Below are 13,232 nucleotides of genomic sequence, written 5' to 3' on the forward strand. Positions count from 1 at the left end.
GACAAGGAGCAATTATGCAGAAAAAAAAAAGTGTGCCATGAAAATTTGATCATACGCGACAACTCGAGCGAAAACGGAGCGATTGCGCGTAAAAAACACATCCGGAACCGAAAGAAAGGAAATTAGAAAGGAGCAATCGTATGAAATGATATTTTTCATTTTTGTTAATGTGTTGTGCGATAAAAAAAACCAAACACCGCATTCGCGTCCCATTCGAAGTTAGTTCATTCATTTTCTTTATTTTTTTCTATTGGTAATTATTTCTTTTTCGAAATTCGTTTTGTTTTTTCAAATTGATTACTGGCTCGTTGGAAGTCAAGAGTCGATCGGAGAGAAAAATGTCATGGAAGTGAAAGATTGCACTCTCGTAGCACAACTCAGCACAACTCGCAAATTTCAAAAATTGATTTTTTTGAAAAGTTGATTTTGTTTCAAAATCGAATGCCGGCTTGTTGAGAGTCAAGGGTCGATCGGAAAGAAAAAAGTCATCGGAGTAACAGATTGTGCTCTCGCAGTTCAACTCAGCACAACTTGCGAATTTCCAAAATTAATTTTTTTGAAAAGTTGGTTTTGTTTCAAAATCGAACGCCGGCTCGTTGAGAGTCAAGGGTCGATTAGAAAGAAAAAAGTCATCGGAGTAACAGATTGTGCTCTCGTAGCACAACGCAGCACAACTCGCAAATTTCGAAAATTGATTTTTTTGAAAAGTTGGTTTTGTTTCAAAATCGAATACCGGCTCGTTGAGAGTCGAGGGTCGATCGGAAAGAAAAAAGTCATCGGAGTAACAGATTGTGCTCTCGTAGCACAACGCAGCACACGTCCTAACTGCAAAAATAGTTTTTTTTTCTCGAATTCGGTCCGGAATTTCTCTGGATTTTAAATCCAAACTGTCAATCATGGAATTTTTTTATTTCCGGCACAACGCAGCACACTTCACGCGCGTCATTTTGCGCTGAAGAATATTCCGAAATTCCAAAATGGCGGTGCTATATTTTTTTCTTGACCGACGATATCTCGGCACCTACCACAGTAAAAAAATTATTTCTAGCGGCACAGCGACCTGTAACTCGTCAAGAGTTCAGCACAATCGGTGTTTTTCGTTTTTTCCAAAATGGCGGTGCTACCGAAAAAAATGTTTTCGGGCGATTTTGAAGAACCGGTTCGACATATATTTTTTTGGTTTATAGCACACTTTAGCACAAGCTGAGCACAATCCGGCACAATCGTCGAATTTTTAAATTCTCAAAATGACGGTGCTAACTTCACACACATCTGGCTTATTGCATTTTACTGTCGAAAATTCGGAAACCGACTCAACACTCCATACGTTTCATTGAGTTCTAGTACTTGGCGCTCATTTTTGATTTCACAACGGAAATTAGTGCTATGTTTTCGGTTTTGTCATGGGATAGTTGATCTTATTTTTTGCAGAATCAGTTTGAACTTGTGTTATTTACTATCCACTAAATTACCGTTGACACTTCCTTCATGTGAGCCCGATATCTGTCAGAGAAAATAATTTCGTACTTGGCGGTTTTGTTCACACATTTAGAATGTTTTTGTAAGGTTAGAGATTTCTATAATTGGTTCAAACAATTCTCACGGGAGTTCTTCCAATCACATGTGTTTTCTATTACTAAAAAATGTGTCAAAATATGTGCTTGGTTTGGTTTTTCTCCCATTTAGTTCTGGGGTAGTTTTCTGGGGAAAAGGGCTCTTGAGTTTCATGACTATCTTGAAAAATAGCTTGATTTTGAAGATTCACCATTATTGAATGAACTAACCGAATTTTGACCAACTCCCAAATGGCAAAATTCCTATTGATTTCAAATCATTAATGTGCTTTTTCGGAAGAGGTTTATAGCTGGTTTTTTATGGATTTTATATTGTATTGTGATGCTGATAATTTCAAGCCAACGGAATATTTCGAGTTCGGAGTTGTTTATATACGGCAATATAGAAAAAGATCTTCGATTCGGGATGATTGGGTATAGGAATCCGTTGAGATTGTGCCTAGGTTTCACGATTTGGCCCTCGGACTCTACATCTGGAAGATGTCATATTTGGGTGATAGAAATTTCAGTGTGAGGTACCCTTAGAACGTAACAGAAAAAAAAGCAGAAAAATAAAAAGGAAAAGGAGAAGGAAAAGGAGACGGAAGAGAAAAAGGGAAAAGAAATGTAGGAGGAGAAGACGAATGAAACAAAGAAAGGAAAGGGAAGAATAAAGAAGGAGGACAAGGAGGAGGGAAAGAGAAAGAAGAAAGAGGAGAAGAAAAAGGAGAGAGAAAAAAAGGGTAGATAAAGAGGTAGAAGGAGTCAGAGAACGAGAAGAAGAAGGAGGAGGAGGAGTAGAGTGAGAAGACAATAGGAGAGATGAAGAAAAAAAGAAGCCGGGAAAGCAGAAGGGTGGACAGGAGGAGAAAACGAAGAAAAAAAAAACTGTAGAAAGAGCAGGAGAAGAATAAAAAGACGGGAAAGGAGAAGGAAAGAATAGAGGAAAAAAAGAAGGGGAGAGGGAAATGAAAAGACACGAGAGGAAAGAGAAAAAAAGAAGGAAAAGGATAAGAAGAAGAGGAAAGAGGAAGAATAAAAAAAAGAAGGCAAAGAAAGAGGAAAACTTGAGCATAAATAAAAGGAGAAGGCGAAGGAAAAGAAAAAACAAAAAGAGAAGAGAGAGAAGGAGGAGAAAGAGAAGAAGAAAAAAGAATAGAGAGACGAGAAGAAAGAGAAGGAAATCAAGAAGAAAGGGAAGGAAGAGAAGGGAAAGAAGAAGGGAAAGAAAAAGAAAGGGCAAAAGAAGAAGGAGTAGGAGAAGGAGTAGGGGAAGGTGAAGCAAAAGAAAAAAGGGGAAAAAGAAGCAGAAGGAAAAGCAGAAGATCAAAAAGCGTCATCGGGGAAGAAGGGGTGGAAGGAGATGGAAGAGAAAAAGGGAAAATGAAGAAACAAGAAGGAAAACGGAAACGAGAACAAAAAAGAAAGGAAGAGAAGAGAAAGAAGGACATGGAGAAGTAGCAAAAACATAAAAAAGAAAGAAAGCAGAAGAAGAAGGAATAGAAGAATAGGAAGGCGAAGTGAGATAAGGAAAAGGAGGAAAAGAAGAAAAAAAAGCAAAAGAAGGAAAACGAGACGGAGAAGCAGGAGGGTGAAAAGGAGCAGAAGAAAAAAGAAAAGAAAAAAGGAAGGAGAAAAAGACGCGAAAGGGGAAGAGGAAAGAAAAGGAGAATAGAAAGGAGAACGGAATAGATGAGCAAAAGGAGAAGAATGGAGAAACGGTGAAGGAGAATGAGGAAGAGGAAAAGGAGAACTGGAAGAAGGAAAAGAAAAAGAAGATGAACAAACATCAGAAAGAGAGGGAAAAGAAAAGAAAGACGGGAAAGAAAAAAACACGAGAGAAAAGACAAAAGAAGGGTAACTAGACGGAGAAGGAAAAGGGAAAACAAAACGACAGAGGAAAAAAAAGAAAAAGAGATGAAACAGGACAGCGAGAAGGAGACGAAGGAGAAAAAGAAGGAAAAGATGGCAAAGAAGGAAACAAATCAGGAGGAGGAGGAAAAGGAGAAGGAGAAGGGGAAGGAAAATAAGAAGAAGGATAAGGAGAAGAAAGAGAATCAGTAGGAGGCGGAGTGAGAGAAGAAGAAGAAAAATGGGAAGAAGAAGTCGAAGGAGAAGTAAAAAGAGAGGGAAAAGGACAAGGAAAAAAAGGAAGAGAAGGAAAAGGGGAAGGGAACGGGGACGGGAATGAAAAAGGGGAAAAAAAATCAGGAGGAGGCGAAAAAGTAGAAAGAGGAAGAGAAGAAAGGGAAAAAGGAAAAAAAGGAAAAAAAGGAAATGGAGGAGGAAAAGCGGGAGGAAAAGGGAAAAGAGAGAAGGAAAGAAAAGTAGAAGGAGGGGTTAGAGAAAAAGAATGAGAAAAAAGAGATGAAGGAACAGGAGAGGAAGCATAAAAAGGAAAAAAGAAGAGAAGGCGGAGGAAAAAAAGCAGGAGAAGGAGAAGAAGATGAAGTAGTCAAACGAACGGAAGAGGGAGAAGAAGAACCAGAAGGAGTAAAAAAAGATTAAGGGGACAAATGAGAAGGGGGAAAAGGAACAGAAAAAAGAAGAAGTAGAAAAGGACAAGGAAAGGAAGGGGAAAAATGAAAAAAATGAAGAGATAGAGAAATAGATAAAACGAAATCAGCAGAAGGAGGAGAAAAGAGGAGAAAAAGGAGAAGAAAAAGGAGAAGAAAAAGGAGAAGAAAAAGGAGAAGGGGGAAAAGAAAAAGAAAGGGAAAGGGAAGAGAAGAAGAGGGAGATGAACACGTAAAAGAAGAAGAAGGAGGAGAAGAAGGAGGAAAAGGAGAAAAAGGAGGGAAAAGAGGAGAGAAAAATGAAAACTAAGAACGAAAAGAGGAGGAGCACGAGAAGGAGAGGGAGACGCGAAAGGCGAATGCGAAGGGGTCAAACAGGAAGGAGAAGCCGAAGATGAAGAAGAAACAGGAGCAGAAGAAAGAGGAAAAAAAAAGAGGAGGAAAAGGAGAAGGAGAAAGAGGAGAAGGAGCAGGGAAAGGAGAAGAAAATGGGCAAAAAGAAGAAGGAGAAGACAAAGATGGGGGAGGAAGAAAAGGAGGAAACGCAGAAGGAAGAGAAGAAGAAGGATCACAATTTTTTGATGGAACCTTAATCAATCGTGCATAGCTTACGACCATAAATGATGCCCAGAAATCAGTCTCACTCGCAATATGTATTATACGAACACCGTAAGATCTTTTCGAAATCAGCAACACTCAATAATTTATATGCGAATCAAATCAAGTTGAATACGGAAGAACCATTTGTTCGAAAAACATATTCACAATCAGTACCTTCAAAATATCAAACCGAAGTATAGGAAGAAATTCGGAATACGCTCAAACAAGAAATCATGGAAAGATCTTCAAGCCCATGTATCAATCTGCTTAGAATTGTTAGAAAAAATAATGATAAAATTCTAATTTGTTCAGACGCTAGGCGATTAAATCAATACAAACAATCAAACAATGAAACCCTGCCAAAAATTGAAAAAATATAACATAAATTTAATGGTGCAGATTACATGAGCACAAACGATCTAACCAACGGATACTGGCAAATTCTGTCACATAAAGAATCAAGGCCATACACAGCTTTTCAACATGAAGGATCACTCCATTATTTCTGTTGCATACCATTGGGAATAAAAACAGCTAGCAACGGCTTTGAACGCGCGATAAACATAGCGTTACACGATGATATGAATTCGTTTTTGACAGCGTACGTGAACGATTTAATGATAGCTCCAAAAAATTTTAAAGACTTTTGAAATTCTTTCGCGAGTATTTGTAATGAAATTAAAAAATACTGCCAAGCACTACGAGTTTCCGGCAAGCATATGTCGTTGAGTTCGACCTCGCTGTTTCATGAACTGGATATCGAAAAATCATTCCAACGGCCGCATACTTGGTGGGCGCATTTTAACCGGTCGTTCTTATGTGTTCACATGCAATCGATATAGAGTAGATTAAAATGTGCTAGAAACACTAGAAATCATCATTATATAATAATTTGAATAAGTTGTATTGTGTGAACATAATTACAAACTAGTTTACAGAATTGCAATCAAAATTCGAACTACATTTTTAATAGACAAGACGAATTTAACAAGAGTCAAACATATAGAATAATGAAACTGGAGAAAACGTTAATGAGCTGGCAATAGCAAGTGTTGCGGTTTTCGTTTTCAAGTGAAGAAATAATTATAATTAGTTTTCTGTAGACGATTGACAAAGCGTGTTGAAAAGAGAAAATCATCAAATGCCACCGTGTCTTATTTGTATTTTACCTTCATGAACTATACTTTGTATATCAGGTAGCAAAATTATTTATATATTACGTTAACCTATGTATCTATTTATTTAATGGCAATCAAAACTCGTTATTCTTTTTTATTCCTTTCCAACCTGATTGTTTCATATCTTCAATTATTATAAAGTTACTACAATGTACATATACTTTTTATACATATTCATATATTTATTATATATTATAGATTCATTATATATTCAAACAGTTCAGATAAAATAATTAGTTGTATCTCCCCTCCTTTAATAAAAGAAAAAATGAACGCTTGTATACGATGGATTGAAAGTTTTGACGTCACTTGTGCTACGAGATCTACATGTATACTATATAGGGGAAGGCGGGGCAAAACCGGATAATCAATGAAAGCATGAGAAAAAAATTGTTCAATCCACAGTGATGTTTAAAGTCCTTTAGATCATTTTGAAAGAAATTGTTACAAAATTTTTAGGTTGCCCCATTTTGCCTTGCTACCCCGGTTCGCCCCGCATTACCTTATATCAAAAACACTGAAATTCAATTGCTCGCTCCTTCTCTATCCGCCATTCTTGACAAAGAAAGTAATATGAGTCATTTTTATTTTGAATAGTATTTGTATTCACGGAAATTGGAAAAGTTATCAATAATTATCGATGAGATTATTATCTCATAATTTTTTGAATTGGACAGTATTATTTTTCACCGTTATCTTGGCTTATATGAAATAACAATGACAACGTATGCATAAAATGAACACGGACCCGGAGTTTTGCCTTGGCGTTTAGGGAGCGGAGGTTCGGCAATTTTCCTACCATCCCTAAACGCCAAGGCAAAACTCCCTCAACATGAACCTGTGTCAGGCGATTCGAACTGATAGTAATGCAGCTAAGGGTGGATTTATCCCTTATACAATGAACGATTCCAAGAAAGAAGGTATCCAACGTGAAAATAATAAATACTATCAGCGCGTAGGAATATGTATTCAATGCGCCCGCCAAGTATGCGGCCGTTGGAATGATTTTTCGATATCCAGTTCATGAAACAGCGAGGTCGAACTCAACGACATATGCTTGCTGGAAACTCGTAGTACTTGGCATTATTTTTTAATTTCATTACAAATACTGGCGAAAGAATTTCAAATTTGGTACTTGGCGGCGTATTTTTACAATAACAATGTTTTTGTCTGGATTTCATTACTTTTTGTAAGTACTAAGGGTTTCGTGCACAAATTCAACTGATTGTGAGTGCTTCGTGCCTCTAATGCTCGTGTTCGCTCAGCTCGGCCCAAAGAGGATGGGAAAGAGGGGTGGTCTCATAAGGCGGCAATGTATTCTTCAATAGTGAGACTTTAGTCGTAGCCAAAATTCTTAGTATACAGGGTGTTGTCACTGAATCAAAGTTTCTTATTTATTGCTTCGAACACGTTACAAAATGATCAAATTGGAGACCGGATCCATTGTGAACCATCGAAGGTCTGTGTAGGTAGAACTGTTCTTTGGTATGTCGTTAAAAATATGATTTTATTTCTTGTTTTGCAATATTCTATTAAGCTTTAACATATCCATATTGTCTTGGTCATGTTTCATAAGAATATTTTTTTCACTATTATTCCTAAAATTTGTTACGTCTAACGCCTCCTGTTTTTCTTCTTCTTTTTCTTTTTCTTCTTCTCTTACAATTAACAATCAACCTGATCCTCTACATCCTCGTCTCCAATTCTCCACCGCATTACTCTGCAGACTGTTGCTAGCTGCAACGGCATGCAAACTCAGCTAAAAACCCCACCTAATTTCGAGACTTCCTTCTTTTCGCTATTCCTTCAAAACGTTCTCTCCACTACCAACCGGCTGAGCAGCAACAATCCTTTTCATCAAAAAACTGTCTCTCCACTACCAACCGGCTGAGCAGCAACAATCCTTTTCATCAGAAAAGGGCTTCTTACGTATTAATAAAATAAGTAATCACGAGAACACCAATCGTCGAACCTTTATCACTTCAATCCTTTCCAGCAAGGGGCGAACCCTTCATAATTGTTGACGCGCCCAAAGTCGCACGTTACAAATTTAACAAGAAATCTAAAAATTTTTTGTATGAGTTTCTTTTATTAAAATTTCATTTACACTCTATCATATTATACTTTTTGATTCTGTCTTTGTTATATTTGATTCATCCATATCTTTAATGAGAGTGGGTCTTATTCTGTGGTTCTTGTGATATGTAACCTATTGACATCTTTTTTAATAGTATGGTGTTACTTTGGACATTTCATCATATTGTCATCATATGTAAAAAGCCATTGTTAGTGCTATACCGTAATTCAAATGATATGAACTATATTTAGTGGCAGCGCATTGGTAAGACTCTGTATTCTATGAACTCTATTCATAGCTAGTTTTGCAACACCCTCATCAAATTGGTGAACATGTGATTGATCCTCATTCAACAATTCAATGATTAATTTGAATTCTTATTTTGAACGTTTAATATTGGATAGTTTCATTGCTTGAGTACTTTTAAAAAATGAAACAATTTGTATAACAATTTTCTAGACGAGTTCGTATAAGAGAATGTGACATAGGTTGTAAACTATTCCTAAACGATTGGTAGTTGCACCTATATTCACAGGTTACCTCTATGAGTAATCTAGAATGTATAAAACAATATTTACAAACTTTGAAAATCAAATTTTCGATATTTGATGTAAATATCATAGAATGCATGATCGAAATGAAGGGTAAGTACGAATACTATCACGAACAAATATGCCATTTCATTAATAACCATTCTCACCATTTGTTTCTGTGAATGATACACAATTGATATGTTTTCTTTTTGATAGATAATAAAGCTCCGTTGCTTGATCCTTTGCTGAAGACGATGGGTACGGACACAGATTTTCATTTAATGCCAATCTATTGTCTACAATAATTATGATGCAGTCACCATTTCGTTTCAGAATTATAAATTTCACTAACGAATGATCTGTATTTAATACTATTTTATATCAACTGCAACAAGTTATGGAAAAATAAATGTTATATGTAAATTTTTTGCTATGCGTTTATACCTGTGTTCACTGCTGACTTTAAACTGGTTATGCTTTTTTCCATTCATAAAAACTTAAAATGTCGTTTCCAGATTAAGCCTGCGTCAAAGTCATTGATGTAAGTCCGAAATTCCGCTTCTGTATTTTTATGCCGGTGAACGATAATTATTTCGAACGTTTGTATGTAAGAGATGAAACTATCAAAGGATACAGTAATATTATGCAATGCTATGTTCCAAATAATATGCGTACCAACATTCAATAGCTAGGCCAGTCAGGTTAGGATAAGTGATGTACTATTTTTATTTATGTCGTACTCACATTCTGGGGTCCCGTGGAACAAGAGAAAAATTCAAGGTTTCGATATATTTGAGTATTCTTCTTAGACCCCATTGCCTCACACTGCGGTACCATCTTTTTCAGACAATAATCCTCTTAACGGAGTGTCACTCTTTGGGTTGAACAGGATCGCATTTGATTGTTTGCTTCGACATGATCGCTTCGACAAGCCCGACGAATTCAAACTTACAAATGCATCGGTAACTTAATCACGGCATGGTTACCGACTCATCAGATGGCGCTTGTAGCGGTGAATATGTAGGGGCTAACACCACTACAATTAAATGTACATGTATGCAGAATAGAAGCGTTTATGTTTATTGTAATAAGTAATAACGGGAACAATGATAGTTATGCACTTTTGATATGTCTGAGTCCCGTGGTCGTTAGGTACATTGTAGAGTTTCGTAAGCCTAATATGATAAATATAATCTCAGGGGTACCACTAGCACCTAGTTCCATTTGTGTATTGAGTATAATGTGTGTGTGAGTGTTGTGATTGACTGTGTGTGTTTACCCCCACACCACTCCCCCCCGGAGGCGGCAAGTGGTGTTGGCGCTGGGTTATATTTGAAAAATATAGTTTTGATTGAGATCAATATGTACTTGTTTTTTCGTTTTTGCCGGATATGTGCGAAGATTCTCTGAGAACGTGGTGAAGACTGGTTGAAGTCGTTGAACCTGGTTCTGGGTTGAGCCTGAGTTAGCATTTGAGCTAGTGCTGGGTTGTTGGTCTGCCGGCGCGGTTGCGCTGGGTGTTGTCGATGTAGTTGGTACAGCCTGTTGACTAGAAGACTTTTCTTTTGGCGCGTTTTGACTAGTTGTGTCAGGGTCTTGAAAGACGTCTGCTGATGCCAGATGAGCAGGTTTCAGTCTTTCGATGTTCACCACCATTTGTTTGCCGTTTACTTCGATGGTGAAGGTTCTGTCATCGGCTCGCGATATGACTTTGTGTGGGCCCGAGTACGGTTGTTCTAGTGGGCGTTTGACGTGGTCCAAACGCAGGAACACGTGAGAGCAGGTGCTCAACTCCTCGTAGCAGAAGGTTTTCCGGCGACAATGATGAGCAGCTGGTGCTGGTTTGACTTCCCTCATGTGGACACGGAAGTCTTCTAGGAAGAAGTTTGGATCTTCCGGCGGGTCCTCGTGGGTGAAAAATTCTCCGGGAATTCTGAGGGTGGTCCCATATAATGCATTCTGCAGGCGATGCTTTCAGATCTTCTTTGTAGCAAGATCTTAAACCGAGGAGAACTGTGGGTAGTAATTGTACCCAGTTTTCGTTTTGGTGGCACATTATTGCGGCTTTCATTGTTCGATGCCAGCGTTCAACTAGCCCGTTGGCAGCTGGGTGATAGGCGGTGGTTCGAATACGTTTTCCACCTACTAGCTGTAGTAGTGCGTTGTAGAGAGCACTTTCGAACTGTGAACCTTGGTCTGTGGTTACGACTTTTGGAGAGCCGAATCTGGCTATCCAGTTGGAGTAGAATGTTTTTGCTACGGTATCAGCTGTTATGTCGACGATTGGTATGGCTTCAGGCCATCGAGTAAATCTGTCGATCATCGTCATACAGTATTTGAATCCTTCGGACTCCGGTAGTGGTCCGACCAGGTCGATATGTACGTGATCGAATCTCTGTTCCGGGCCGGTGAAGGAGGCTGGATGTGTGTGGACATGTCGTCCGATTTTTGACTTCTGACATGGTACGCATGTCTTCGCCCGTTGAGTGACGTCTCGGTTCATTGATGGCCAAACGTATCTTTGAGCAATGATTTTGTTGGTTGCACGTCCACTGGGGTGGGCCATGTTGTGGAATACGTCAAACACTTGTCGGCGTAGAGGTTGAGGTACGAAAGGCCTTATGTCGTTTGTAGACACGTCACAATAAATCGCTCGATTATCTGGACCGTAGGTAAGTTTCTGAAATTTCAATGATGTTTCTTTGTCTTGAAGGAAGTGTTTTAACTCCTCGTCTGTTGCCTGGAGCCGTCATAGCTCGTTGAACTCGATGACCGTGGGTAGTCTGATGGCATCGACACGAGATAACGCATCGGCTACGCTGTTGTCAGGTCCCGATATGTATTGGATATTTGTGCTGAACTCGCTGATAAATGCAAGTTGGTTTATTTGTCTTGGAGACAATGATTTGTCGCTGCGACGATGAAAAGCGAAGGTTAGAGGTTTGTGGTCCGTGCGGACGACAAAATCTCGTCCCTCGAGCCAGTGCCGGAAATACTTAATGGCTTCGAAGATTGCTGTTAATTCTCGGTCGTAGGTGCTATAGTTGCGCTGGGCACTTGTAAATTTGCGGGAGAAAAATCCGAGTGGTTGCCACTCTGAATCAACTTGTTGCTCCAAGACGGCTCCCATAGCTGAGCTTGATGCGTCGGTTGTCAGACGTAGTTCAGCTGAAGCTACTGGATGTGCCAGCAAAGTTGCTTCGGCGAGTTGTTTTTTTGTTTCATCGAATGCTTCAGATGATTCGGTTGTCCAAGGTACTGGCCGTTTGTCGTTCTTCTTGGATTCTTTCAGCATTTCGTTGAGGGATGCTTGTAAATCCGCTGCATTTTTTAGGTGTCTTCGGTAGAAGTTAATGGCTCCTAAAAATCGTCTGAGGTCTACCAGCGTTTCTGGTTTTTTGTAGTTCAACAATGCTTGAACTCTGTCAGGCAATGGTGTTGATCCGTGCGGGGTTATTTTGTACCCTAAAAATTCTATTGTGTCTACTCCAAACACACATTTTTCAGTGTTAATGCATATGCCGTATTTCCTGAGGCGATCGAACACGGTACGCACATGTTCCATGTGTTGTTCTTCCGAGCTGGAAGCGATCAGGAAATCGTCAACGTACGCCCAAACGAAGTCCAGTCCTTTGAATACTTCTCTGATGAGGCGTTGAAACGTTGCGCCAGCGTTACGTAACCCGTACGGCATGACGATAAATTCAAATAACCCGAAAGGAGTGATCACTGCAGTTTTTTCGATGTCCTCTTCTGCCATGAGTACGTTGAAGTAACCGTGTCTGGCGTCGATCTTGGAGAAGATCTTTTTTCCAGCTAGGTTCGCTGCGAAGTCATGCAGGAGAGGTACTGGTTCGCGGTTGGGTTTTGTTTGTGAGTTGACTTTGCGGAAATCTCCACATGGACGCCAATCCCCATTTTTCTTAGGTGCCATGTGTAGAGGGCTGGCCCAAGCGCTGGTGGATGGTCTAATATGTCCACGTTCTAGCATGAGCTCGAATTCGGCCTTGGCTTGCTTGAGACGTTCTGGGCGTAATGGTCTTACGCGCTGAGCACATGGAGGTCCGACTGTCTCGATGTGATGTCTGACTGCATGTTTGGCGGCAGTCAGGTTTGATGGAGTTCCCAGTAGGTCTGGATATTCCTTGAGCATATCTGTGTACTTGGAATTAGATATTATTGCAGTGATCGAGTTGATATGAGCATAAGACAACGTACCAGAGGTTTGTAATCCCGTGTCGGGATCGGTAAGAAAACCTTGGCGTAGGTCGACGATGAGTCCGAATTTATGAATCAAGTCCGCTCCGATGATCGGGTATGGCACGTCCGCTATACAGAAAATCCATTTGATTGGACGTCGTAATCCGAGGTTCAAGGTTAATGCTCGTTCTCCGTAAGTTTGGATGGTGCCATGGTTTGCGGCGTAAAGATGGTAGTTGTTTGCTCTGCGTTTGTCCAGGTGAGTCGGCGGAATGACAGATATGTCAGCGCCGGTGTCGATGAGAAATTTGGTGTTAGATGTTCGGTCGAGGATGAACATGCGGCAAGGAGGTGACAAACCACCAGTAGTTGCCGCGTCTATTGATGGTTGAGCTCGTTTGCCTGCTTCTGTGTCAAAAGCTCGGACCAGATGCACGGTGGATTGCATTTTAGTGCCTTTGGACCAAATTTTTGGTGAAAATAGCACGTTTTTTGGTTTCTGTTACCTGGTCCAGGTGATCGTGAACGGGAATCGTTGCTATTTGACCTGCCGCGTGATTGGTGGGAGTTCATTT

This window comes from Athalia rosae, chromosome 1 (genome assembly GCF_917208135.1).
Source record: "Athalia rosae chromosome 1, iyAthRosa1.1, whole genome shotgun sequence".
In the NCBI taxonomy this organism is placed as follows: Eukaryota; Metazoa; Arthropoda; class Insecta; order Hymenoptera; family Athaliidae; genus Athalia; species Athalia rosae.